Raw genomic sequence first — 27,842 nt, forward strand, 5'->3', positions numbered from 1 at the left:
GCAAAAGGAAATTTGAAAAAAGGAGAGAAAATGGCAAAAATCCACTGATGAAGTAACCGAGAAAATGGAAAAAATGGACGTTAGTTTCAATATTTTATTTTTTGCATTTGCACTATATGGTCTGAAAATTGAATTGTGAATCGTTACACGGACCCGGACTCAGCCAATCATCAAGCAGCCCTTACATCTCACAATAGACGACTCCACTCGAAGAAAAGAAGAAGGGGTCGTTAATGCAAATGGCAAGCACGAATGGTAAATATAGCAACACAACTACTAGCATACACCCATAAACCCAGTAACTAAATTTCTCTTTTTCAACAGAACAATAGATTGGCCACGCCCACTGGCGCTAATTATGCACCTGCCACTGGTCCCTCAATCGCCCACAGAAGTGGGCGGGACTAATGCAAATCGCCCACTAGTGATGTTGGGTGCGGTTGGTTCATGCTGAGCAGCCGGCTAGAAGATTGAGCCCAAACAGCATCGTCTGTTCTTCTTCAAATCTCAATTACGACAAAACTGCTTGTAATTCCAAGAGAAAGAACCCGACCACATATTAGGGGTACGTTTTATTAAATTTGCCTTTTGTTGAGCAATATTTCTGTTTTAGTCCAATTTATTTAAAGCATTTCAAATGATTTTGGTGTTTCAACAAATAGATATGATGTCCAAGGTAACAAAATCTATATAATATAACGTTTTTACTAGTAAATGTTTTAGCTTCAGGCCTATTTAAGGTTTGTTGCTTGCTGGTAAATCATTCTTACCACTGTTACTGAAGCATCTCTAAAATGCTTTGTCATGAGATGCGTCATCACTATTTTGGGAGCTGCGCGAGCTTGTCCTTTAATAGACGTTCTTCTGAGATGTTGCAATAAACATGCAGGCTGTTCATGATATAGTCATGTCGGGACCTCATCATCCACTGATTCTCTCTGGATATTGGGCGTATACCGCCGCTGCATTGTGTGAAATCACCCCACGACGCTCGAGGCATGTGTGTGTAGTTCACACACGACCCGTGACCCATGACCCGGCCGGAATTTTGACCTCACTCACGGGAAGTGATGGTAGTCTGGAGAGCTGAAGCGTTCGTCTGATATGAGGTGAAATTAATTGCATAAATACCGTTGGGTTTCTCTCAGAAACCGATCGTTTCGTGTCTTAAGACATCAATGTGTCGTCACGAGCCGCGGGGTTTAATTTGAAGTTGTCTGTCCATATTTTTTTTACTCTAATAGAATTAGACTCCATTGACAAGCATTATATGAGTGACACACAGCAACGGTTGGAGTTAAAAATCTTCATTTGTGTTCTACTGAAGAAACGAAGACACCTACATCTTGGATGCCTTAGGGGTAAGCAGAAAAACATCAAAATTTTGTTTTTGGGTGAACTATCCCTTTAAATACTTTAGTGTATTTTGTAATTTGTATTTTGCAGGTGTGGAAAAAATAAAATATAGTTTGTAACAAAATATTTTGAGGGAGTGTATTTAGAGTATTTCAAATACTTAAATACTTAAGAAAAATCACCATATGCTTATCAATATAGTAAATGATTTTGCCATATTCTCGGTCTGATGTTGGCAATGGCAATGTCCAGGTTAGATGCACGAAAATCATGTGACACCCTTAACAGCTCTGGACCGGGCTCCCTCCAAGAAGTGAACGAGTTTTGAACACAGGAGAAGAAGTGGCGCTGCTCCTCTTAACCCTCTGGGGGTCTTCATTTATGGGTCACACTCAGGGCTTTCGGGTCAAAAATGACCCGGAGGGCGGGATTAAGATAAAAAAAGATTTGAGTAAAATCAATGAAATATATTTTTGTTCAATAATATTTTTTCTTTTCTTTTTTGGTGTTTTGAGATAATTTTATGATTAATAATTAATATTTATGCAATAATTATGACCCATTTTTTTCCATTGAATATAATAAAAAAATTAAATATATAAGCTGTATTTCATTTTAGAGTCAAGCCTAGGCCTCATGAAAGCAATTTTTTAAATGAGATCGGTGCAATCCGGTGGACACATTGAGCATTTTTATCACGCAATAGCACATTTTAACCACTATAGTGGATCCTGCATTGTATAAAAAAAATTAAAAAATCGTAGCTTCATCGGAATGGTCCGAAACTTGGTGACTTTATTGGTACTTGGTATATGAACACCCAAAAAAAATGGGGACATGATTTGAAAAGTCAATGTGGTCGTTAAAAAAAAAAGTCACATTCAGGACCTTCGGGTCAAAAATGACCCCCATAGGAAATTAATGGGAAATTAGTTTTTTTCTGCATACAATCTACAAATCAGCCAGGATGCAGAAAAAAGGACTCAACAGTGCAGGGGTGAATCTCTAAAACATCAAGAGTGCAAAACAGACAAAAAAACTCACACACACACACACACACAAATTAACACGTGCCATTCCAAAAGCTTTTTTTGTGTGTGTGTGTGAGTTTTTTGTCTGTTTTGCACTCTTGATGTTTTAGAGATTCACCCCTTCACTGTTGAGTCCTTTTTTTTTGCGTCCTGGTTGATTTGTAGATTGTATGCACAAAAAAACTCTGTATTTTCATATTTCCTATATGGGGGTCATTTTTGACCCGAAGACCCTGAGTGTGACTATTTTTTTACGACCACTTTGACTTTTCAAATCCTGTCACCAATTTTTTGTGTGTGTTCATATACCAAGTACCAATAAAGTCACCAAGTTTCGGACCATTCCGATGAAGCTACGATTTTTAACATAAAACAAACAAAAAAAATTAGGGTCAGAAATGACCGAAGACCCCCAGAGGGTTAAAAACGGCATTAAGGTAAAGTGTTTTGTGAAAAATATACAGTCTACACACATATTGCACACTGAACGGCATTATAGAGAAAATTGTGCCTTATGAGATCAATGCACTGTGTTGTCATTCATAAAAGGACATCATATCTATTATGAAACTATTTAAAATATTTAGTGAAATGCCCATGCTTTTTTATTTTGCTACTTTGCCATTTTGAATTTACACATTTCTCATATTTGTGCTATTGACTGATTTTTGTATTTTCAAAATACTAATTACTTGTATTTTATTTAAATACATTTTTCACATCAGTATTTTGTATTTTATTTTGTTACATTTCATGAGCCAGTATTTGTAGTTTGTAACAAAATAGTTTTTGATGTATTTGTGCCCACCTCTGGTACCAGATACCACAGCACACCTTCAGGGGTGTAGTGGAGTCCATGCCATGACGGGTCAGGGCTGACAGCAAAAGTTATCCAACACAATATTAGAAAAATGGTCATAATGTTATACCTTTTTTTTTTTTTTTTTTTTAATCTGTCATAATTTAGTCACCCTGATTTTTCCAAAACAATGCAACTTTCTTTCTTTAGTAGAACACAAAAGGTGATGTTAGGAAGAATGACAGCCTCAGTCTCAATTCACATTCATTGTATAGACAAAATAATGCAATGAAATGGGAATGGTGACTAAGGCTGTCAGTTCCACACATTCTGCCTAACATCTCCTTTTGTGTTACACATAAAAAAAGAACGGCATACAAGTTTTGAGGGTGAGAAAATAATGACAGAATTTTTCTTATTATTCTTATTGTACAAGCAACCTGCCATTAGTATCCAAATCCTGTTCTGGCATCAGTTTAAAATGAGTTCTAGATATAGATAGATGATGACAGATGATGACGATGATGAATTTGGATCAATGGACATTTGGATGAACAAAAAGTTGGAAAAGACCAAAGACTGCATTTGTGTGGATGTTCCAATGCATGTCATTCTAAGCTTCAGGCGAGAGGAAAATATTTAGAAATATAGGGCTAAATAAAGGAATTATATAGGGGTACATTTGACCTGCTGGCGGTTTTAGGTATAAATTGCGGTTTTATAAATCTGGTTTTATCTAACTGATTTTTAACAACGGATCAATCATTGACTGGGAGACTCGGATGTTTTATTGAAAATCTGTTATGTATATTTGAAAAACAGACATGGGTACATTTTAAGGACCTTAACCTCAACCTGTAGGCTACATTTAAAAACATCAACAGTCTGTGGGATCCGCAAGTGGTCAGGGAGAACATTCCACAGACGGGGGGCTGCTGAGCAGAAGGCCCGATCTCCCATTGTACAGAGTTTGGTCGTGGGGTTTTTAAGAAGACATGTTGAAAAAGACCGGAGGTTACGTGTGGATGTTTGTGTGGTGAGGAGTTCCTTGAGATAGGTGGGTGCGTCACCTTGGATGCACTGATGAGTGAGGAGGGAGATCTTATAATCAATCCTGAACGAGACAGGAAGCCAGTGGAGTGATTTGAGAATGGGGGTGATATGGTCGTATTTGCGCACCCTCATCAGGATCCTAGCAGCGCTGTTCTGAATACACTGCAGCTTCTGGAGATTTTTGCCAGGGATCCCGATAAGGAGCGCATTGCAGTAGTCCAGCCTGGAGGAGACAAAGGCGTGGACAAGCTTCTCCGCATCTGCCAGTGTTAGTAAGGGACGAAGTTTGGCAATGTTTCTGAGGTGGAAAAAGGAGGTCTTACACAGATGTTTGATGTGAGCTTCAAAAGTAAGTTGGGATTCCATTCTGACCCCCAGGTTGGTGAATGATGTAGAAAGTGGAATGTCCTGATCAGAGAAAGCAATGCTGGTGATAACGGATTTCCGGACCTGAAGTGGAGTGCCGACTAGAATTGCTAGTCTCGGAGCTGTTTAGCTGCAGAAAGTTTTCCTTCATCCACGCCTTTATCTCATCAAGGCAAGTGATCAAAGTGGATGGAGTGAGGTCAGCAGAGGGGGAAGAATTTGTCCTAAGGTAAAGTTGAGTGTCATCAGCATAGCAGTGAAAAGAAATCCCATGCCGGCTGATGACACGGCCAAGGGGGAGCATGTAGAGGATGAACAGGATGGGGCCGAGCACTGAGCCTTGAGGGACACCGCAGGTGACGCTGTGAAACAAGGATGTAGCTTCTCCCAACACAACATATTCAGTTCTCCCAGTGAGATACGATGAGAACCAGTTGTGGACAGAGTCAGAGAGCCCGATGGTGGAATGTAAGCGGTGAGGGAGGATGTTATGATCAACCGTATCGAAAGCTGCAGATAAGTCCAGGAGGATGAAAAGGGATGGGGAACCAGCATCTGCTGCCATCAAAAGGTCGTTTGTGACCCTGACCAAAGCTGTTTCTGTGCTGTGCCCCGTGCGGAAACCAGACTGAAATGTCTTTTACAGTTTGTTTTGTTTTAAATGGACCTGAAGCTGTGCAGCAACAACTTTGTCCAGCACCTTAGAGAGGAATGTAAGGTTGGAGATGGGTCTGTAGTTGTCAGTAATATCTGAGTCTAAAGTGGGTTTTTTAAGAAGTGGTCTGATGATAGCAGTTTTGAGTGATGAAGGAACATGGCCAGCCTGGTTATAAGGGGACTTAAGACACAGAGGTTAGATTTTACCAAGGCTGTGGGAAAAGGATCCAGTGCACAGGTGGATGGTTTCATCTTTCTGATGATGTCCTCAACCTCGCGCTGTGTGATGATGGAGAAGCAGCAGAGATGTTGGAAAGTCCCAGACTGTGGATCGACAGTCGGGACAGGCAGAGCGGAGGTGCTAAGAAAAGGTGAAAGTGGATGTTGTCTACTTTGTTCTTAAAAAAGGTCATGAACTTATTGCACCTCTCTTCTGTGGCTTCTGAAAAAGAGTGAGTTTGTGGTTTGAGGATGTGGTTTATAGTGGAGAAAAGTTTCTTGGAGTTTCCAGGGTTATTATTAATGATGCAAGAGTAGAACTGCGACTGAGCATCTCTCAATGACCTTGCGTACGCCTTCTGATGTTCTCTATAAGCTATCCTATGAATAGTGAGTGCTGAAAGCTTGAGACGCCTCTCAAGTACACGCCCAACCGTCTTCATCTTCCGGAGTTCATCTGTGGACCAGGGGGCTGAACGCGAGAAGGTGACCATTCTAGTTCTGACAGGGGCGTGAAGATCCAGAATGCTGCTCAGAGATTGGTTGTAGAAGTCAATCGAGTCCGTGACTGAGGAGAGATCAGCAGAGGAGAGTTGCTGGAGGTCTACAGCTAGAGTGTCTTGGTTAATCTTTTTCAGGTTTCTGAAGCAAATTTGATGAGTATCATTGGTATGGGAAGAGGGGCGTGGCAGCTCCATTGAGATGGCCTGGTGGTCAGACACACCCAGATCATACACCAAGAGGTTTCTAATATGAGGAGAGTTGGAAATGACCAAGTCCAGAGTGTGCCCCCTAGAATGAGTGGGGACATCCACATGCTGTTGGAGATTGAGGCAGTCCAATAATTGCAAAAACTCATCTGTCAGGTGGCAGGAGGGGGTATCAACATGAATATTAAAATCTCCTAATATTAAAATGTTGGCAGAAGTAGAGCAGAGAGTTGTAAGAAAGTCATGCATCTCAGTGATAAAAACAGAATTTGTTTTGGGAGGCCGATAAATAAGGAGTATTGTCAAAGAAAAAGCAAACAGCCGATATTTAGAAGAGATAGCAATAGGTGAGTAAATGTCCTTCAGATTAGAAGCAAGCTGTAACAATCCATAAAAAAAAGGTTTTAGATGTATTTAGACATAACAACAGGCATCCTCTGCTGTCATGAGTAAATCCATTCGAACTACCAATTGCCAACGACCAACTATAAACAGCCGAGTCGAGTCATCTGAGACGATAAGATCCAAGCAACAGTCCCAATATTAGCGCTGACTGATTTTACTAGTTACTGTCAACAAAATAAAAATAAAATCTAAAACATTACAATTTAAACCAAAGTCGGGTGGAAAAGCGGCGAACAGACAACGCCAGTGTCCTCTCCCCCTCGTTGCTAGGCAACTGATCACATACATAAAGATGACTTGTCTTGACTTCTAAAAACAGAGTAAATGTGTCTGTGATGACTTGATGACTTCTTTCCAGTCTTCAGTCATGTTCTTGCTCAGACGTGGACCGGCTCTGAGATCTCTGATGTGGTGTCTTGAGTTCCCTGACAGGTTGGGGTTGGACTTCAGGCTTCGGGTCAAGTCTCGAGCTCAAGCCCTCCACCAAGGTCAGCAAGTATGTTATTTCCTATCCAATACAAAGATCAAATGAACAAGTTTAATCATGAATGTTTTTATAGAGGTGATTTACAACAGAATTGAATCACAGGTTCTGTTATTTTAACTGTTTATTACTACAGTGATGCCACTTTGAAACAATCTGTATCGGATAAAGCGCTATATAAATGAGGGTAACGTGACTTGGCTATAGCAAGAACATTACAATGAACACAAATTTGAAATCCTCACTACAAATAATCCAGAAATGAAGACAAATTATAATAATCCTACTCTGTCTGTTACACTTCCTCACACCTGAAATCACTGATCGAGTGAATCTCCTGATCGTCTCCTATCTACAGTAGAGCAGTCATTTGTAATCCATTTATGTTGTAACATCTGCTCTAACGTCGGACGTTTAGTTGGATCCCGGGCTAGGCACTGCCCAATCAGATCAGTGCATCCTGTACAAATTTGAATAAGGAGAAAGCTGGTTAGTCATGACCATCTAAAACATGATTAATAAAATGTCAAATGTTCCTCATCTTTAAAGTTTGTGAAGTATATAGTTTTTGTAACCCTAGCGAAATTACAAAATTAAACAAAACCTTGCCCCTTTCTTGCATCGCGTCCTCCCCAACTTAAACATCACAAACGCAGCTCTAACTGGTTCTTGTGAAGGCATGTTTCAGGTCCAACATATCAGGAATACTTTTAGCTGTGTTGCATTTGCCTTTATGAAAATGTGTCTTTCTGAACGGGTGCATGATGATGATGTAGGGAATTGAAGCATGCTTTGTGGCGCGTATAGCATCACAATGCTCTGTTCACTTTTGACGCCTTCATGACCCTTTTAATCTTTGAAGGTATAAATGGAGCGAATTTTGGCTTTCACTTCTCTAACTAAAGCTGAATTTATTTTCCCGTGGCTCCGCCTGCTACAGTAGCCACGCCCCAAACTCTCGCTATATGTACATGCTTCACCTTAAATGTTTCTGTACAGAGCCTTATCGATATTTTTCACTCACCTATGGATAAGTTGGCGTTCTGAAATCTAACTTTGGCGTTTATGATTTCTCTTCTATTGCGAAAAGGACGACATCCGTTCACCATCTCGTACAACAGCACTCCTAGAGCCCAGACGTTTGCTGGTACGGCGTGGAATCTAGGTTCTGTGAAGACTTCAGGTGGGCAGTGATCCTGTAATCCTGTGAGCAAGACATTTGCACATTGTTGAACTTTTCTTTTAAAGCATCAGAATAATTAGTAAGTCACTACATTCAGGTTTCCACACTCCCAAAATGCTCACCAAGGTATACGTCGCTCTCGTAGCCATCACTACTGAATAGCTGACCGCACCCAAAGTCTATCAGCTTGAGCTCGAGGGTGTTTTTCTTCAACAGGAAATTCTGTGCATGAATGTCACTGTGGAACACACCATGCTCGATGCAGTGTTGTACCGCCAGCACAGCCTGTCGCATGAAGACCTGTGCTACTGTTTCACACAGTTCAGGATGACGAGTGATGACGTCCTGCAAGCTCTCGCAGGGTTCGGGGTACTCCAAAATTAGGGTGAATTTCCGAGGGTGTTCAAACCACTCGTACAGTTGTATGACGTGGGGGCTAATGGGTTCCCACCTCATCATCAGCAGCAGCGCCACTTCTGTAACGAGAGGTTCGGGATGCCCAGGCTAGAGAAAAGTAGTAGACAGAAGGTTAGCAGGGAAAAAAATACGGAAGAAAACACATAAACATTTATAAATGTACTTTTCTGTGATCTTTTTAGATACGTTCAAACGAGACTTTTTTCAGCTCAAAGTTATTTGGTGGCTCATTTGTCATATCACATTTACACCTTATAAAGGTGTATTAACTACAGTCATCTGCACTTAAACAACTAAATACATATTCAGGTTTTGGCCAACTTACAATAGCAAGATAAAGAAAATTGTCAAGTTTGCTCATCCGCTTGATGGCAACCTGCAAAAAAAAACAAATACAGTGTTACAACAGTAACAGTGTGCAAGGTCAGGTGCTTGAATAGAGTATTAAACCATCTGTGAATTGTTTTACATATGTTTTGATGCATGCATAAGCAAAATGCTTGTACAATTTGGTAAGATTTACCTTTTTGCCATCAAATTTGCGTGTTCCCTCGTACACACTGCCAAATGTTCCGGATCCAATCATCTCTCTCACATTATAGAGAGACTTAAAGGACTCTGAAAAACAAACAGACAAATATGAGCTTGCTAGATCCACTGTTTTATTTTTTTTTAAATATCAGTGCTGGTTGTGTCGAGAAAATAAGAATAATATTCTCTGAAAACAAGCCTCAAGATATTTTAGAGGAAAACAAGATGACAATACAGTTTAGAAATGTTGGAGAAATAATGACTGGCGATTTACCGTTATTTGGCTCGACGCCGGAGTGCTCTGGCACAGGTGAGGACGACTTAGGATCAGGTTCTGGCTCCAGATCTGGTGGAGGGACAAAAGGCTCCACAACATTCACGGCACTGAGGCAACAGCAGCAGAAAGGACTCTTCACGGCCTTCCAGAGCCTCCTGAGGAAAGAACGAATCCTTTGCCTCTTCCTGCATTCAGTAGGCGTTTCTGAAATTAAGAAAATCAATTGAAAATACTATTAGAAACATCTCTGATGTCAAATTGAGGAATGATTTAATGACAAAACTTATTTTACTGTTAAATTCTTATCTGTAATGTCACAAATCCAAAGTAATGGAAATATTTCCAAGCTATCTGCCTTTGACAATTCAAGAGCAATAAGTTGTGAAAAATAATTCTATCAGGGATTGTTTGCTGTCTGAGAAGCGGCTTTCTGTGCGTGTGTTTCGGGTGTGTGTCAGACAGTGCAAGTACCATTGAGTTCATGGCTGATTGAGAACATTGCTAAGGTTCCCATTAAGTTTAGAAAATGTTCCGTGAACATAAAAAAAAAAAAAAATGTCCAATGTTTTTCTTGGTTAAAAGAACATTTCTGTTTTATAATTTATGGCGACGTTACTTTTGAACGTTCTTTGAAAATGTTAGACGAACGTCTAATTAAAATATCTCTTTAAAAAAATAATCTGAAAGAAAATTTCAGCTAAATTTTGCTGAGCAACAGTAAATGTGACTGGACCTTAACAAGCAATCTTACGTATTAAATAGTAAAATCTCATTCTGTACACTTTACACTGGCCAGCCTTATATCAATCTCACCTGTTGAGCTGATGTTCACAGGAGAAGCCTCCATGGCACCCTGAGCAGTTCGGCCACTTGAGGTCTCTGTTGGCTCGACAGGAACTTGACCTGGCAGTGGAGGGCAGAACCACCCTTCGAGGCTGTCGGACCTGGACAAACAGCAGTCGCTGCAACTGTCCTGTTCGTATCGGCTCTCCCAGCTTTCACTACTGCTAGGGCTTAACAAATGCCTCTCTAGGTTGTTCAACTGCCTCTCTAGATTGTTTAACTGCCCCTCTAGATCGTCCTCAGGGAGGGCCAAAGATGATGAGGGCATGATCCCTGGTGAAGAATCTGTGGAAGAGATTTTTTTTAATAATGTCAGTGGTCACATCAAATTGCTACTTTTTTTCAACTTTCTATTTTCAAGGATAAATAATTTATTAACTTCTTTAATAAAAGCCTATTCTGACCTCTGTGAGAGCATCTAGATGAAGTGGACGGGCGTCCATCTTCTGGGCTCTGCCGGCTGCCGCTCTGCCACTTCCACTTCCTCTTCCTGTCAGCCTGACCTGTGGACACAGAAACAGACATCTCACAAGACAGGGGGGTTAAATATCCAGGAATCTTCTGTGTCTCTGCTGGGTCCTGCAGCGGCTCCTCCTGGTCCCGGCCACCAGAAGCGGGTCTCCAAACCTCCTGACCAGCCTTCTGAGAGAAAGTAGCTCCACTGGATCTGGAGCGGCCCGAAGCTGGAATATTGCAGACATCACATAGTTAGGATATTCGTACTAGGGATGCCACAAGTCTCAATATAATATTGAACCGTTCGGTACAGCATTCACGGTTCAATACGCGCTTGTGAATTGCGTTTTTTTCCCCGGAGTTGCGCTGAATCGGCCTATAAAACCCCGCTCTAGAATCTTTATTGGGAAGCAGCAGCATAGCATATAATGCCGTAAGATCTCTGGTCAAACAAATGATTGTCTGAAAGCGGTGTCAAATAAATATCTGATATATCATTGGTTAAAAACGTAAACACGCCTCCACGATATGCTGTGTCATATCATAACGTTAAATAGGATGTCAGACGCTCAGGCCTCATTTAATCCGGAATGGACAAAAGAGCACAAATTTATATCAAAAAGCACACTGTGTCACTGTGAAGTGGACGTTAGCAGTCAAGGGAAAGCCGCCATTGACCGCCATGCCAGCATGGAAAAACATAAAAGTTACAGACGAGCCGCTGGTAGGATACGTCTTCCCGTAGGTCATTTTTTCGAGAAGCAACATCACTTCAGGATGACAATCTCCGCTGCAGAGCTTTGTAAAGTCTATCATAATCATGCAGTCAAGCATCACCAGTCATACAGAAATACATAACCGAATAATCTGGCACAGTGCCAGAAAACATTACTGGACTTCTGTAAATAACAGAAATGCATAATCAAACAAATAATGAATGTGAAAAATAAATAAATAAATACACATTTCAGATAACAAAGAGCTGCTGCAGAGGGCAAACTTCTTTGTTAAGAACGGAAATATGTATTTATTTATTTTTTGCATCCATTATTTGTTTATTTATGTATGTATGTTATTCCCAGAAGTCCAGAAATGTTATGTTTTCTGGCACTGTACACTTTGCAAAACAGGTTCCTCTCAGTGGTCAGTTTTTGAAACAGACATCACAATGTCTTGAATAAATACAAATACTGTGAACAAACACTTTTTTGCCTCTTCTGTTACAGGTCAACATCAAGATATACCTATCGTAGATCAAATTGTCTGGCAATGAATAGAGTAGGCTATTGCAGAATCACTGTATCATGATACCATCGATATGATGGACAAAATTGTATTGTAGTTGTGAGTAGGCTACACCAGAGTCCTATGCAATTATTCTTGCCTCACTAAATTCCGCAAAGCGTTATGGAAATGGCCACCCTAATCCAATACTGAACAACGCGACATACATTCACATCACACCTTAGTGGTAGAGTTATACTCACGGAAGACGGAACACTATAGTTATTCACAATCAAGAAAGATATTTCATTATTTGCATGTGTTTTAAAGCCTTCATTCGCGTGCACGTGTGCAATGCATTGTTTTAACACGCGCTTCTCCGATCGCGCGCACTAAACGCCTGTCAAACACGTGATTACTGAACTAAGTAAGTTAGTCTAACTGCGCTAATGCTGTCAAATACACACAAGGTTAACATAAACACAGTCGGTTATGTCTAAAGTGAAAGTAAAATCGGCGTGTCTGTAGATGCACGCAGGTCTTAAATTGACAGCAGCAGTAGTAGGTGAAAACGCTGTCCTTAAATGGACAGTTCACCTCATTGTCATTATTTACTCACTTTCATGTTGTTCCAAACCTTTCATTTTAAATAAAATGGGTTAACGTTACCTTGTACAAGTTTCTTCAAATGAATTAAGCCAATCATTTTACAACATCAGACCATAAACAAATGAAAATCAAGCACTCACCGGCTTCTCTTTCACCCATGTGAGGCATCGACATCCTCCTCCAATCTGCAATAAAAAAAACAATACAAAATACAATACAGAAAAAAGAGAATACAACACCTCAGAAATACGAAAATAAAAAAAAATAAAAAAACAAACGAAAATAAAACAAAAAGTGAAATAAAACTCCCAAACTCCTTTTAAAATAAGAAAAAAACAAAATAAAAGTGTCCCCGAAAATAATAATATGAACTTTTTAAAAACAAAACTATGTAAAGGATATATCCTCCGGTCTTCAAGAACAAAGGCTCGTCTCAAAAGGTCCTCCAAACAGCTTCACAAGTTTCGCACAGAAAAATCTGCAAGTCTGCTAGCCTCGCCTCAACAACAGACAGCGATCGGTCGGGGTCGAGTTTGTTTATGCAGCTCGTAACCATAGCTCGTAACACGCGTCGCTGTAGCAACTAAAATTCAAATCAATCACACCTGAAGTCGCGTGCGCGAGCAGAGCGCGTGAGCGCATTTATTGAATAGTTTTTAATTGAATAGTTACGAACTTAATTTCGACGTTTTCTTTCATACATATGAGATTAATTTTTAATGAACAGTTTTTCTTATTATTGTTATTATAATTCGTGGAATTATTTGTGCCCAAAATCTTCATTAGATGCATTGAGCAAAAGCGTCCATTTTTTTTGCCATTTTCCGCTATTTAACCACCAAGGCCGATCAGCTTTGAGCATCATCAGTGGTGAAGAAATCCACATTAATAAAGTCCATATATGATTTTAGTAATGAAGGAGTGGAGGTTGACTTTCATCATGTATTTTATAATAATAAGCACAAGCGCAGTGAATAATGTGTGGTAAAAAAAAAAAAAAAAAAAAAAAAATTACTTTAATTTAAATTACATGATTTCCTAAATTTCAGTAAAATTCAAATAACAGAATCCCAATCAAAGAAATAGCCTATATCTGAATTAAACGCCTATATTTTTTTAACTCAATTTAAACTCTGTGGGCTAAATATGGAAAACAATATGTAAACGATGTTTGTGCGGATCTTGCATTAAAATATTTATACGAGCAAACTTAGTCATAATTTTAAGATCATGTGATGAAAAACTAACTGGGGAAAAATGTATGAATTAAAAACTTTACATTTTAAAACGTTTTAAATGGCTGAGAACGAGTGAAGTGTCATGTCGTGGGCTTGCAGGATTCCTAAGAAACAAAAGAGACTCCCAGGAAAGGATGCACAGAATCCTGAAAAAAAGCTAATGGTTTCCAACAAAATATTAAGCAGCACAACTGTTTTCAACATTGATAATAATTATAATAATAATAATAGCCTAATAAGAAGAATAAGAAGAAGAATAATAAGTTATAGGCCTATTTAATAATAAATAAATCCTTATATTAGAGTGATTTCTTATATTAAAGTGATTTCTGAAGGATTTCTGACAAATAATTTTTTTAATTTTAAGACTGCTAAAAATTCAGCGTTGCCATTACAGGAATAAATGACATTTTATGATTTATAAAAAAAATAAAATTTAATTATACTATTTAACAATATTGCTGTTTTTATGGCTTTTTTTTTTAAATAAATAAATGCAGCATTGGGGAGCAGAAGAGACTTTTTTCTAAAACATCATTGTATGCTGGGAGAAACCAAGCTTTTCAAAACTTTAAATAATTTGATCCAATTGATTGGCAAAATGATTCGCTGTTTCGAAGCGTCAAACGCCACACGATGGTGACACCTGCTGGTCAAAAGAGTGCAAATGCAGCGAGAACTCAGCCCAAAACATGCATAAAAACACCCTTTACAGACCAAACTGTTTTATTGACTGTGTAATCTATTAAATGCAATTAAGAAATCATCAAATACCATTATAATATAAAGTGTCTATTGTGTCTTATTTTATTAATTTGAGGGGCTAAAGTGCAGTTCATAGTATGTCCACGAGAGGGGCATGTTACACATGGATATGTTTCTGCACATTATACAGACCTTTTCCTAACGAGTGTGCCCCTATCTTACCTGTTTGATATTAAAAACTCAGTTATTGGATAAGGTGGGGGTCCTAGGACATGTTTGAGAAGCATTCGTGTGTAGACAATGGGCACAACACTGCATATTTTTGATGATATTATATTTTCAAATAACAGTCCCTGCAAGGCATTTGATTAACCCTCTATGGTACGCAATATGATTTCAATGAGGAGAAAAATATTTGTGGTGTTTTTCCTGCTTAAAATAGAACACTATAACAATAGCAATACAAAAATTTCATAATTGTTTTATTTTTTAAAAGTTTGTTGCCACAAGGCAACATTGTACCACAAATGACAAATTTAAACATGTGACATTTTCTTGTAGAAAAAAGAAATATTTAACCAATTCTTTAACCAGACTCCTGAACAAACACATTTATCCAGTTTATAATGTATTACAAATTTCATATTTAATAAAAAAGTAACATTTCAAATTCAGCTGTTGCTCTCAGACAACATTGTACCATCACATCAAGTTATCATGTCAAGTTATTGTAGTACCCTCACCGCCTGATGAGGGGAGATATAGATATGAATAAAACACAGGACACGGAGCTGCTGCTTCAACATCAGAGTCTGTGTATATTCTGTATAAACATTCAAAAGAGTTCAAGTATATTTTTATGTCACTGAATGACAGAGCATAAAGTCACAATGTACAAAAATAATCACTTATACATGTTTACCTTGACTATTGTCCACAAATTAACATATATAATATAATATAATATACATTTATAACATTTTAATATACAACATACATATCATAAACGTTTTCCCATGTTTTACACTTGAATGAGAATTTCATCTCCTTTTAAAGCACAGTAAACTGTAACTCATAACTCATAACTGTAGCCTTATTTACCCAAAACACATCACATTTGTCATTTCACTCTATTATTACGCATTTTCTGAGACCGCATGGTCTCCATCATTAACATGAAATGCATAACTAGCACACGCGAAACTCGCGAATACACAGACGAAACTCGAAGGAAACTTTTACACCTTCTGCAAAAGTAACTCATTAACACTTTAAACGATGTCATTTACATACATAGATATCTCTGACATGTCATGAACATACTCTTATTACATTTGAGTGTTTCATACCTGATGAGGGGAGATATAGATATGAATAAAACACAGGACACGGAGCTGCTGCTTCAACATCAGAGTCTGTGTATATTCTGAGCAGCGCGCCCCCTCCCCCTGCAGGTGAACACTCCCAAGGGAAAAACAATCAAATAATCGATCGATCAAGGCTGAGCAGGGAACTTCAATCGTCACAGAAAAATAAATGCCCAATGTAAAAAAAACATTTTATACATACATTTTCGTCTTTTCACATGTTTATGTACTTATTATGTTTTTTGTAACCACCACACTCTCCCCTTCGAAAATAAATGTCGTCCCGACATTACTCTGTTTCGTGTTTCTTAAACTTTTTCTTTTTCTAGGGTGAACATTTAATTTACGTATGCACTGCAGATAAACTGTATTTGCTATTCTTCAATAAAGGGAATATACTGGACAATAACATAGTCATTTGTCTTTTTTTTTTTTTTTTTTTTTTTTTTACTGTGACCCCTTTTCTTCACTCTATTTCAACTCTGGTTAGTATGCATATAAATATACTGGCTGATACTGCGACACTGGGTAAGTCCACGATGTAAGGTTCTGCATTTCATATGGTGTGGGGTGAAATGATATTGTGTTTGGATGTTGTATGTTATAGCATGCTGGAGTACCTAGGTAATCATACGTGAATGTTTTCGGTACTCTCCTTTCTCTCCTAGACCATCTGTACCCCTGTCCATCTTCACTGTTAATTTCACTTGGGGCTGCATGTACATCTGCCGAATTGTCAAATTCTGCTACCGGTTGCTCCAGCTCCGTCACAGCTACTTCCTGTTGAGATACACCTTCTCTTTCCACTTGGGCTGTCATTTCATAATCATTTGTCATCATCTCTGGATCAATTTCTTTTCTTTCCTTTTCAGGTTCGCTGGGCTGGACAACTGGTAAGTATGTGTTATCTGACTCACTGTTTTCTTCCACAGGTTGCTGGTGTTGGACAACAGGTAAGTAGTAGTAATCACAGTCTTCATCCTCTTCTTCTAGACTAGACTCATCTTTGTCGGCTGGCCTTGGTCCGTTCACTGCTTTCTTTGTCTTTGACTGCCCGCTGAGTTCAACCTCCAATGGTAGGTGATCACAAGACAGTAAGAGATTACGGTGAAGAACACGAGATCTTCCCTTTCCTTGTTCCGGTTTCACTTCATAAATCGGACTCCCTTCTCCCACTTGACGTACTACTGTATGTACAACATCCTCCCAGTGATTGCGGAGCTTCCCAGTCCCACCTCTTGGTGTCAAGTTTCGCACTAGGACACGATCTCCAGGGCCCAATACGGAACTCCTCACCTTCCCATCATAATTCTTCTTATTCCTCTCTGCTGACTTCTTCGCTGTTTGTCTGGTAATTTCAAAAGCTTCTTGCATTTCTTGCCTCCACCTCTTAACATACTCTTTATAGTCCGTAGTTCCTATCTCAGAGGTCAAACCAAACAGCAGATCCACAGGTAACCTTGGGGGCCTTCCGAACAGCAAGTAAAATGGGGAAAATCCTGTTACGTCACATCGAGTGCTGTTGTATGCAAATGTAAGTTTGTTTAGGGACTCTTTCCAATTGGTTTTCTGTTTTTCGGTCAACGTTTTCAACATCTGGAGTAATGTTCGGTTGAAACGTTCAACCTGCCCATTTCCTTGGGGGTGATACGGTGTGGTCCTTGATCCAGCAACTCCACAACTTTTCTTCAACTGTGCAACCAGTTGATTTTCAAACTCTGCTCCTTGGTCATGGTGAATTCTTTGCGGGAACCCAAACTTCAGAGCGTAGTCATTAAACAACTTGTCAACAACAGTTTTAGCCGATTTTGAGGTAGTTGCGTAGGCTTGTGCGAATCGTGTGAAGTGATCAACTACGATTAAGATATACTCATACCCTCCTTTAGATTTATCCAGGTGTAAGAAGTCAATGGAAACAAGCTCAAATGGGTGAGTAGTGACAATGTTTTGGAGAGGTGCTCTGGTCTCTTTACATGGTTTCTTTTGTTTCAGGCAAGCACAACTTTTGGTCACATAATGATCAACATCATAATTCATTCGTGGCCAATAGAACCTTTCTCTGATTAATGACATTGTCCGATCTAGGCCTTGATGACCCATGTTGTCATGTAATTCTCTCAGCACATGTTGCTTATACTTCGCAGGTAAGATCAGCTGTGTTCGGGTGTTCGTCTTTCTGCGGAAGATGCCATCGTCTCCAACGAAAAGTTTGTCCCAACTGCGCAGTAAACATTTACTTTGTGCACTCAAAGTCTTGAACAGATGTCCTGTTGGCTTTTTGTCGGACAGCTTAAACTGTAAAACGGGTCCAATGTGGTCATCATTTCCCTGTGCTTGCCTGATCTCGTCCACAGACAATGGCTCACATACGTGTTCAGATGTCTCGGTCTCATCAAAAGAAATCATGGCAGTCCAGGAGAGGTTGGAATGTGGTGCCTCTACTGCTTGGATGGTTGCTTCGACACAGTCAGATGGTAATTCCTCTGTACACACGTTCATCATCGTCTCAATGTTCAGGGGCATCCTGGATAGGCTATCTGCATCCACATTTTCCTTGCCCGGCCTGTATTTGATGTTAAAATGAAAATCTGCAAGTTCTGCCACCCATCTACATCCTGTCGCATTTAACTTTGCACTGGTCAGGACATAAGTGAGCGGATTGTTATCACTAAACACGGTGAATGTGGGGGCATAGTACAGATAGTCCTTAAATTTTTCGGTGACAGCCCACTTCAAGGCAAGAAACTCCAGTTTGCCCGAGTGGAGGTGGTACTTCTTTTCTGCAGCTGTCAATGTCCGGGACCCATACGCGATGACTCTAAGCTTTCCGTCTTGTTTTTGATACAAAACAGCTCCAAGTCCCTGATTTGAAGCATCGGTATGAAGTACGAACGGCTGTGAGAATTCAGGAAATGCGAGAACAGGTGGCTCAACCAGACAGTCTATCAGTCCCTCCAGTATCTCTTGGTGCTTGTCCGTCCACACGATTGGTGTCTGGGAAGGCACTCCCCTTTTGTTCCCTTTGCACTGTCGATTCTTTGTCTCTTTGCACTCCTCTTTGTTTATCTCAGTTTGTTTCAGCAAGTCGTACAAGGGTCCCGCAATTCGGGAAAAATCTTTTATATACTGTCGATAGTAACTCAACAGGCCCATGACTGCCCTCAGTTGCCCAACTGTACTTGGTCTCTTCTCTTTCAGGTCCGTCACAGCAGCTGTATCGGCCGGATCCATCTTACTCCCTTCTGCAGAGACAATCCTCCCAAGGTACCTCACTTCCCGCTTGAATAGGTCACATTTACTAGGCTTTAACTTTATTCCATACTGCCTCAACCTTTGCAAGACTTTCCTCACATCCTCTACGTGATTTTCAAAGGTGTTACTGAAAACTAACGTGTCATCCAGATAGGGAACACAGATGTTATCCCGTAGCTCCTCCAAGCACTCCTCCATGCACCGCTGAAAAGCCGAAGGCGCATTCATTAGGCCAAACGGTATCCTGACCCACTCATATAAGCCCCACGGTGTTACAAAGGCTGTTAATGGTCGACTCTCCTTAGCCATGAAGCCCTGATGATATGCTTTTCCTTGGTCAAGAAGCGAAAACCAGGAGTTCCCCCCCAAACTGTCCATTATGTCTTGCACACGGGGAATGGGTTGTCGATCAGGATGAGTTTTACGGTTTAGCTGTCTGTAATCAATGCACAGACGTAAGCTGCCGTCTTTTTTTCGGACGCACACAACGGGTGAGGCATATGGTGAGTTTGATTTCTGCACCCATCCTTGTGCAATGAGATCATGCAGGTAGTTTTTCATTTCTTGGTAGAGAGGTTTTGGCACTGACTGGTAAGTGCGTGCAACAGGAGTAGTGTCTTTCAGTGAAATGGCTAGTTGCAGCTTTTCGATGCACCCTATGTCACTCTCAGATTTGGAGAATGAAGCTGCTTCCTCTTTTAACATTTGTTGAACAATTTGTTTTTCAGGCTCGCTGAGATGGCTCAAGTCAACTGGCGGAACCCATGTGATGTTGAAGGTATGGCTGGTTTCAGTCTTTACTTGGTTGACACTCACAGAAGTTAAGCGTGGTTCCTCAAGAGCAGCGGTTGGGTAAACGGCCTGTACTGGTTGCACTGTGCCTATGACCATCTTGCCTGTTAACAGTAAGTCATGATCCGTGGGGTTCTGAACACTGACAATTATGTGGGGAGAAGTATGTTTCCGCAGGGTCACAATCGTCTCACAGAACTCCAACCCCTCTACCCACTGTGGGTTAACATCAGGCTCAAAAAGAAGCAATGTCTCCTCTTCCTTTGGTCGGTGTGACTGCACTCTGCATTCAATTTGTACAGATGTGTGTTTGGGCACATGAACATTTTCCTTTGTTGTTTTTACTATATACTCACATGGTGTCTCGGCATGGACTTGTTTGATGAAAGCTTGGACTTTTTCTGTTGCGGCATTATGGCAGCCTGTTCTCTTGGACCCACTTGTGATTAGCTGCATTACTCCCTTGTTGTTCACCAATTGCTCGATCACATTATACCCAATAATAGGACGACAGAGCTGACTACCCCTCATCACCAACACAGGTATGACAAGTTCATTGATTTCCGTTTCATTTGTTGCCAAACCAAAAGTCACTTCCATCCACCCCACATAAGGTATGTCCTGTCCGTTTGCTGCCACTAGACGAAGTCCATCAGGTGCGTCGATTACCTCGGCCACATTTCTCAGTCTGATATTTGGCAAGTGCTCATTTTTCCACATTTCATCCACTATACAAACTTGAGATCCTGTATCCCATAATGCATCGACAAGGAGCCCTTGAATGTAACACGGCACTAGACACTGTTTTCCTACAAAGGCGGCACAAGTAGACTGGTTTGCTTTTGTTGTCCCTTTTGGCATTGCAGAATTTATATTTACATTTGAGTACAGATTGCATTGATCTTTATGGTTTGCCCAGTGATTAGCTTGACATGCTTTGGAACAATATAATGTCTGCTTACAGGAAGCGCACTGTCGCAAAATGAGGTCAGGATTTGTGATGCCACAATGTGCACAGATTTGAGGGGACGTTGTTGTATGGCTGGTCACTCCCTGTCCCGCGGTGGTGACCCAGTCCCGTTTAACGAATGGTCTCTGTACATTGTCGGACCTCGCACCCTGCAGCCTGCCAGAAAATGGTCGCTACTGCCACACCTATAACAATGAGTACAGTACACATCCAATCCGCTTTGCTGACACGCCAGGCATTTCCTCACACGAGTTGAAGGAGGATGGTAGCGTTGTGCAGGAAGCCATTGTTGCCGTTGGAATGCCCCTCTTCTCCTGTCATAAGGCGGCAAATAACTTTGAGGTGGGTATGGAGACTGGAGGGGTGGCATTGTGTTTTGACTCATCACTTGGGTCGGACACTGTGTGGACATGATCTGTGGTTGTCGAATAGACTCTTTAATTTGAGAAACTTCTGCACTGAGATCCTTTAGCAGCGCCATTTCTGATCGCATTTCCTTCAACTCACTCAAAATGTCAGGCTCATGTTTCTCTGTGCTTTTCTGATATGGCTTCTTTTCTTTCTTTTCGACAGCAACTTCACTGACCTGTACTGAATGCAGTTTCGGATGTTGCTGTTGAGCTAGAGTCTTCTTTTTGCCTTGACGCTCTGTCTCGTTAGCACAAGCAATATTGAGTTTGTCAAAGAGAATTTCATCACTCACATCAATCGCAGTCAGGTAAGGTTGTAGGTCACTTCTGATACTGTCATTTTGTAGCCCAGTAAGGACAGTGTGAAGAAACATGCTCTGAACTAGTTTTGGATCGTATTTCAAGCTTGATTCCGCTTCCTGAGATGCAAACAAGATCTTTTGCCTCAGGTCAAGACACCGAACGAGAAAACTTTGTGGGGTCTCTTTACTACTTTGTGCTTCGCAGGTAAGCTGCTTGTACAATTCTGTCGCACCTCTTTCTTGATAATGCGCTCTCAGTATACGTCTCAGCACAGGAAGGGTTAAATTTGGTTTTCCCTCCAGGTAACTACGCAGCTGCATGCCTGGTGCGATTGCTCTTATTACTGCATCGACAATTTCAAGCTCTGAAATCCCCTTGCTCAATCCATGTTCGATCTGATGGGCCAAACTTGAAAAAGTGAGCTTATCTCTTTGTCCAGGTTCACCTATCTGTCCTGATATCTTGAATTCTCTGTTCCAGGGAAACATGACTGGTCGAGGTGTCACCGGGTGCAGATATGAACTAGTGTCTTGTACATTTGAACTGGGCAATGTGCTTTGTGGTATGTTTCGTTGTGTGCTAGTGGTTTGGGATGTGCGACTCACTGCATCCAGTTTTTGCTCGATTAGCTTTTGGAGGGCTAATTGTAACATGTCAATTTCTTTTTGCAGTTTTTCCTGTTCTGTGGTGTTGGCTACTGAATCGGCAGCTACTCTCTTAGAAGCCCTAACTGTGTGTTTTTCTGCATCACTGTTTCCATTAATCCCCTGAATTTCACTGATTTTGTCTTTTAGACACAAAAGCTCGGCCATACCAGCATCTTCTAGCTCCTCTAATGCTTCTCTCTCAATGTGTTTCACAATCACAGAAATAAAAAATGAGCGACTTTTGTTACTGGCATGTTCACACTCAATCCCTAGGAATTCACACAGTTCAATCAAATTTTCTTGTGAGAGAGCATACACTGCTCCGATTACCTCAAGCTTCAAGTCCTCCAAATGATCCATGGGTTACTCAGTCTTTAGATGTGTGTTAGAAGAATGATAGAAGAAATGTCCTTAACTGGCTGGAATCCTGCAGCACTCCTGGTATCGAAGATCAACCTCAGATTGCTGGCACTTTCCTTCCTGGCTTGACACGGACACCGAACTTCTTCACTCCACTGGTCACCTGGGCTGAGTAGTAGGCTGAATGGCACTGGAAGCGGGCTGTCATCACCGGAAGCCAACTCGCACTGCATTCATCCTCACTGGGGCCTCCAAAATGTAGTACCCTCACCGCCTGATGAGGGGAGATATAGATATGAATAAAACACAGGACACGGAGCTGCTGCTTCAACATCAGAGTCTGTGTATATTCTGTATAAACATTCAAAAGAGTTCAAGTATATTTTTATGTCACTGAATGACAGAGCATAAAGTCACAATGTACAAAAATAATCACTTATACATGTTTACCTTGACTATTGTCCACAAATTAACATATATAATATAATATAATATACATTTATAACATTTTAATATACAACATACATATCATAAACGTTTTCCCATGTTTTACACTTGAATGAGAATTTCATCTCCTTTTAAAGCACAGTAAACTGTAACTCATAACTCATAACTGTAGCCTTATTTACCCAAAACACATCACATTTGTCATTTCACTCTATTATTACGCATTTTCTGAGACCGCATGGTCTCCATCATTAACATGAAATGCATAACTAGCACACGCGAAACTCGCGAATACACAGACGAAACTCGAAGGAAACTTTTACACCTTCTGCAAAAGTAACTCATTAACACTTTAAACGATGTCATTTACATACATAGATATCTCTGACATGTCATGAACATACTCTTATTACATTTGAGTGTTTCATACCTGATGAGGGGAGATATAGATATGAATAAAACACAGGACACGGAGCTGCTGCTTCAACATCAGAGTCTGTGTATATTCTGAGCAGCGCGCCCCCTCCCCCTGCAGGTGAACACTCCCAAGGGAAAAACAATCAAATAATCGATCGATCAAGGCTGAGCAGGGAACTTCAATCGTCACAGAAAAATAAATGCCCAATGTAAAAAAAACATTTTATACATACATTTTCGTCTTTTCACATGTTTATGTACTTATTATGTTTTTTGTAACCACCACATTATCATATCCATCTTCATCATCATCTCCATCTTCGATCTCTCCCTGCCGGATTGTCACTATGACCTCATCTTCCTCATCACATGACACCTCTTCCTCACCCTCATCAGTTGTGTTTTATACCTTTTTTGTATCCAATACGTGTGTCTGGTATGGCCTTATGCGATTCCATTATGGTACAATGTTGCCTTGAGGCAATACACAGTTTTTTATTATGTACTCTAAAACATTTGATGATATATAATGTAAAGTTCTTGAAAATACTTCTTTACTTATCAGTGAAGGTGACTCATATTTTTTTTGTGGGTGATTAACTGGACGGAAATTAGTGAAAAATTCACTTTTCATTGGAGAAAATATGGAGCCATGTGACCTGTGCACATGTGCTGAAACAGGACACAAAATGGACCCCTGTGGGCAGTTTTTTGCATATTCATTGATTAGTATTTGTGTTCTTCTTCCCTAAGATAGGATTGACCAATAAATTGGTGTTTCATTTAATTAAAAATAAACTAAAATAGACTATGTTGCTTGGAGGCAACACCGTACCATATCCTGTAAAACACATCAATAATTACAGTTTATTATAAAACCGTTTAGAGTGCAGCTATACATTATATAACAACCATTATATTATATTGTAATATAATGTAGCTAATATAATGTAATATACTATAATGTATCATAATATATTACATCATATTATATTATTATATTATTTACTGACTGCTTACTGACAAAAATGCACATTTAGTGAATGTTTAACTTTACCTGACTAAGTTTTTGTATAACTGGGAATTATCTGAGCTCATTGAGCTCACAGATGTAAATCATTTATTGTGTCTTGTGTGTTTGATGTGTTCTTAAGCTTGTCATGGTATTTTCATGGTATTAGTATAGGTCACTTTGACTAAGCGAATAATTTCAAGTATTGAATATTCTATATTTAATTAATGTAATGATATGCAATAATTATACAATTTGTGTCATCTTTCTTTATATTCCTGTAAATCTCTGACTTCCTTAAAATAACACATACACATATTTATTTTAATATTTATGTGCTATAAATGCACAATCTGTGCATCACTTTATCAAATAAATATTCACACGAAGGTTGTGCAGCTTTAAAGATCAACAAGTACATTTTAGTCCACTGAAAATACCAATAAACTTCCATTTTATGTGCAGGGCGCCAAGTTCAGTCAGTGGAAAGATGGGTCAATCGCCGTGTAAAGCTTCACAATTAAATTTTCAGACCATATAGTGCAAATGCAAAAAATAAAATAGTGAAACAAACGTCCATTTTTTCCATTTTCTCGGTTACTTCATCAGTGGATTTTTGCCATTTTCTCTCCTTTTTTCAAATTTCCTTTTGCTAAATTATGACTTAAGAAATTATCTTTTGAATAAATTGAAATCTAACCGATTTTATTTTCCTTCTATTTTTTCCCCCAATTTACGTGGACTGTGCCATATAGCGGGGGGAGGTCGCGGACTGTTTTACATCGTTTATGTAGGCTATAGCCTGCGTGCACGTTGAGAAGTAACTTATAGTTTAAAAGGCTAACACAGAGGACGCCATAGTTTTTATTGTTAATAACTGTGCTAAATGTAGAATTCAGGTCTGGCCATCGGGAGCAGCGGGCAAACCGGTGGCCTGGCTACTTATTTCGCCCGCTGCTTTGTATTTATCTATAGCCTACTTATTTGTTATTAGTGCACGCACACACACACACACACACACACACACACACACACACACACACACACACACACACACACACACACACACACACACACACACACACACACACACACACACACACACACACACACACACACACACACACACACACACACACACACACACACACACACACACACACACACACACACACACACACACACACCTACTTTATTATATTGATGCATGCCTCGATGTACCCGAATGATTTAAGGACTCGCCATTTGATAATTAACGGCTTGTAATGAACCGAGTTAATGACTGCTAAATTTAAGGGCACGAGAAGATGTGAGAAGCAGTATATTCAATAAAAAGTTCAATGTTGCCGTGGAAACGAAGAATGATGATCACTCAGTGAAAACAATAACATCGGCAAAGGAGTTTATTTAGGCCCAAATATTTTGTATGTTTGCATGTAGGCTAGGCTAAGATGTGAATAAAAGCTAACAAAAATTTTGCCGAACTTTATAGCCTAACTTTAACAAAATTATAAAGAAAGAAAAAGTGAAAAGACAGTCACAGACATAGGCTACCAATTCAGATAGATTTTAAACATTAATAATAACTTCTTCTACTCTACAAGAAGAAAAAGTGAAAAAAGAGAGAGAGCATTTTCTTGTGGTGCCCCCCTGAGCACTTGGTGCCCTATGCGCAGCGCGTGATGCGCGTAATGGGAGCGGCGGCACTGTGCATTTGTCACACTTCCATGTCTGAAAAGCAGAAGCAAGCTCAGCGTAAAATAGACTCTTCCGCTGCCTGTATCAGTGGCAGTGCCCATAGCACGAAAGTATCGTAATTTATTGATGTAGCCTGCAGTTCATAACAGCCACGGGTAACAGGTGCCATGGACCGCTCATGTTCGCATCAGTGGTAAAACTTTAACCTAGAAATCACGGACCCCGGTGCACAAATATCATAACTATCTAAAATAGGCCTACTGTAATATATTGTATGTTATACTGTAATACATACAGTGAGGAAAATAAGTATTTGAACACCCTGCTATTTAGCAAGTTCTCCCACTTAGAAATCATGGAGGGGTCTGAAATTGTCATCGTAGGTGCATGTCCACTGTGAGAGACATAATCTAAAAAAAAAATAATCCAGAAATCACAATATATGATTTTTTTTAAACTATTTATTTGTATGATACAGCTGCAAATAAGTATTTGAACACCAGAGAAAATCAATGTTAATATTTGGTACAGTAGCCTTTGTTTGCAATTACAGAGGTCAAACGTTTCCTGTAGTTTTTCACCAGGTTTGCACACACTGCAGGAGGGTTTTTGGCCCACTCCTCCATACAGATCTTCTCTAGATCAGTCAGGTTTCTGGCCTGAGTTTGAGCTCCTCCAGAGATTGTCTATTGGGTTTAGGTCTGGAGACTGGCTAGGCCACGCCAGAACCTTGATATGCTTCTTACAGAGCCACTTTTTGGTTATCCTGGCTGTGTGCTTCGGGTCATTGTCATGTTGGAAGACCCAGCCTCGACCCATCTTCAATGCTCTAACTGAGGGAAGGAGGTTGTTCCCCAAAATCTCGCAATACATGGCCCCGGTCATCCTCTCCTCAATTCAGTGCAGTCGCCCTGTCCCATGTGCAGAAAAACACCCCCAAAGCATGATGCTACCCCCCCCCCCCCATGCTTCACAGTAGGGATGGTGTTCTTGGGATGGTACTCATCATTCTTCTTCCTCCAAACACATTAAGTGGAATTATGACCAAAAAGTTCTATTTTGGTCTCATCTGACCACATGACTTTCTCCTATGACTGCTCTGGATCATCCAAATGGTCATTGGCAAACTTAAGACGGGCCTGGACATGTGCTGGTTTAAGCAGGGGAACCTTCCGTGCCATGCATGATTTCAAACCATGACGTCTTAGTGTATTACCAACAGTAACCTTGGAAACGGTGGTCCCAGCTCTTTTCAGGTCATTGACCAGCTCCTCCCGTGTAGTTCTGGGCTGATTTCTCACCTTTCTTGGGATCACTGAGACCCCACGAGGTGAGATCTTGCATGGAGCTCCAGTCCGAGGGAGATTGCCAGTCATGTTTAGCTTCTTCCATTTTCTAATGATTGCTCCAACAGTGGACCTTTTTTCACCAAGCTGCTTGGCAATTTCCAGCCTTGTGGAGGTGTACAATTTTGTCTCTAGCGTCTTTGGACAGCTCTTTGGTCTTGGCCATGTTAGTAGTTGGATTCTTACTGATTGTATGGGGTGGACAGGTGTCTTTATGCAGCTAACGACCTCAAACAGGTGCATCTAATTTAGGATAAT

The sequence above is a fragment of the Gobio gobio genome (genome assembly GCF_949357685.1).
Source record: "Gobio gobio genome assembly, chromosome: 11".
In the NCBI taxonomy this organism is placed as follows: domain Eukaryota; kingdom Metazoa; phylum Chordata; class Actinopteri; order Cypriniformes; family Gobionidae; genus Gobio; species Gobio gobio.